At 26.4% G+C, this 2,611-nt stretch overlaps 1 long non-coding RNA gene across 1 annotated transcript; it reads left to right on the forward strand.

Moving 5' to 3' along the window:
• Positions 1-1,286: 1,286 nt before the first annotated feature.
• On the forward strand, positions 1,287-2,060 carry LOC103575044 (uncharacterized). The gene is made up of 3 exons (XR_549282.1): positions 1,287-1,345; positions 1,420-1,558; positions 1,932-2,060. It is a non-coding gene; the product is annotated as an uncharacterized LOC103575044 (long non-coding RNA).
• The last annotated feature ends 551 nt before the right edge of the window (positions 2,061-2,611 follow it).

The following is a 2,611-nucleotide window of genomic DNA, read 5'->3' on the forward strand; positions in this document are numbered from 1 at the left end:
GTTTTCAATTAATAACCTGGTCTGTCATAGCAACTTGTCTTATATTTTATGAGAGAAAATTTTAATAATTAACTCAATTAATTCTGAATAAAAATTATAAAACATAAAAAATTTCAAAAACTACTCACTTTGCCGCCATTTTACTGCTTTCTTGTCAGCAACGAGCACTTTCACATACTGATAAAATTCACTGAATATTTAAAATCTATGAAACTGATTGATCACAAAATTCAAACTTTCACTTAAAAATAATAATTTTAATTATTCTAAGTTATTTAATTACTTTTATTTTTGCGTTTAAAATTCAACAACAAACCCGGCACATTGATAAAAAAAAGCCAACACTGAATTTAATTAATTTAAAAACTCCATTCACTAACACACTTCATTTATACTCTCAAAATGAGTTTTGATCACTGAATAATTCAGATTTACTAATTAGAGATGTAAGAATTAAATATTATAATAAATTAATTAATTATTTCACTGAGATTGAGTCGCGAACAACGACAACGGTCAGCCGGGACGTTGACTGAGCTTAAGGCTTCTGCGCATGTGCGTTTCAACCGTCGCAACTGCAGCGCCTTAAGTTTGACGACGCGCTGATAATTTTAAACTTTTGAATTTTGAATGCGCGCCGTAGTTCCAGAAGCCGCCGCCGGTGTCTAAAACTGTCATGGCTGCCCAGCAAGCGTCTCTCATGTAAGCTCCTTTAATTTATTCATTTAATTTAATTTATTTGTGATATCTAGAACTTAATTACATTTAAATAATTTGCTACACACGTAAAGAAAAATCTGGAATAATAATTTTCAATAAATATTTATTTAGTCTTTGATAACATATTAAATTGAAAAATTTATGATACTGAAGTTAGCCGACGATTTTAATTTTTTTAATCATTAATCTTAATTAATACTCAAGTAATTAATTATGAATATTATTTTCGATAGTCTTCTAAATAATAATTTTAATCATTATATTAATTATTATCATAAATTTATTTACTTAATATTTTTTTTTGTTTAAATTAAAAAATTCAATTTACTAAATATCGATCTTGGATTGTTAAAAATAATTATTTTGTTAAATTAATCGGAAAATTTCAACTATTTTCCAGGTCTTTGGCATTAAAATTATTCAGAATTATTTTTTTTAAATTTAATGCAAAAATTTTTTGTGACTGAGCTTCAATTGTTGAAAACCAAAATGGCCGCTGAGAAAATAATTCAAATCCTGAAACTAGACCGCAGCGCCACAGCTTATGAAAGTCGCCGTTAGAAGAACGACCGCAAGCAGACAGCGGTTGAGAAGTTGACTGCAGTTGTTTAACCCCTTTGTCTTGGTAAAAATTAATCTTTTAATTATTTTTCCTCATTTATTTAAGTTAATAATAATAAATAATTTATGGTTTTACAGCTTTATAAGTCATCGAGATCGTTTTTGGCTGCTAGAGGATACGAATGACGACATTTAATATCGATGATATTTTTTGGATATCTTGAGTAGTTACGTGCTGGAATCTTTGTTCATCATCACTTTCTTCACTGATGTTTCGGTAATAAATTTAAATTTTATGTTTATTATCACATTATAGCAAATTTAAATAAAATTTTCTTCTACTGATGAGTATGAATGCAGCTGACAATTATCAGTTTTTTGAATCTTTAAATAAATAAATAAAATTTAAGTAAAATAAAAATTCAAAAATACGTTTCCAGACAATTAAAAAATCACTACATGCATTTCTTAACATTTATTTATTTAAAATTTTTAATCTATAAAATCATTTTTTGATGTTTTTTAAAACGCGATAAATCATAAAGAAAAAAATTTTTCAAAAAATTGCACCTAGATCTTTTTGAATTTTCTACATATGCATTTTTCTATTTTATTAATTCTCTTATTAATTATTTTTTTTAAATTTTCAGTTGGTGTAAAAATACTTTGAGAAAAAAATAAACTTCAGTGAGAAATAAATTGGAGTAAACTTTATTCATTGATTCTGATAATCATGGATCTCCTGTGCTGGTTCCGGATGCTGGAAGCGCAGAAATACGTCCGCCGAGGTAAATATTTTTTTAATTCAATGAAAAAAATCATAAAATTTTTATTTTATTTAAAAAATTTATTAATTTTGTTTTTTGTTACAGAAATTGAAAGAATTGTCTGCTGGTCTGGATATTTCTCGGCGTGGTGAGTGACTTTCTGCATGATATATTTTTTTACTCAATCATAAATTTTTTTTATTAATCTTTTGACTCGAGTCGAAGTTGAGGGCTCATATAATTTCCTAACTTTGTTTTTTTGATATTACACTGAAACTGTCTGTCTTTAATAAGTGTAAATGTAGCAAACATCAGTGAAATTTAAAATTATTAATAAATAGAGTAAATAATTAATGAAATTAAATTTTAAAAAATACGCATTTAAAAAATTTTAAAATTAATAAGTGCATTTTTAAAATTATTTATTCTATTCGTTTATAATTTTAAATTTGTCTGATGTCTGCTAAGTTCACATTCGTTCGTTAGCAAAAATTATTTCGCGTGCTGATTATTTCCATCTGAGCTAAGGCTTCAGTTCAATCATTCGCAATTACCCGTATTTT

Source organism: Microplitis demolitor, chromosome 1 (assembly GCF_026212275.2).
Source record: "Microplitis demolitor isolate Queensland-Clemson2020A chromosome 1, iyMicDemo2.1a, whole genome shotgun sequence".
NCBI lineage: Eukaryota > Metazoa > Arthropoda > Insecta > Hymenoptera > Braconidae > Microplitis > Microplitis demolitor.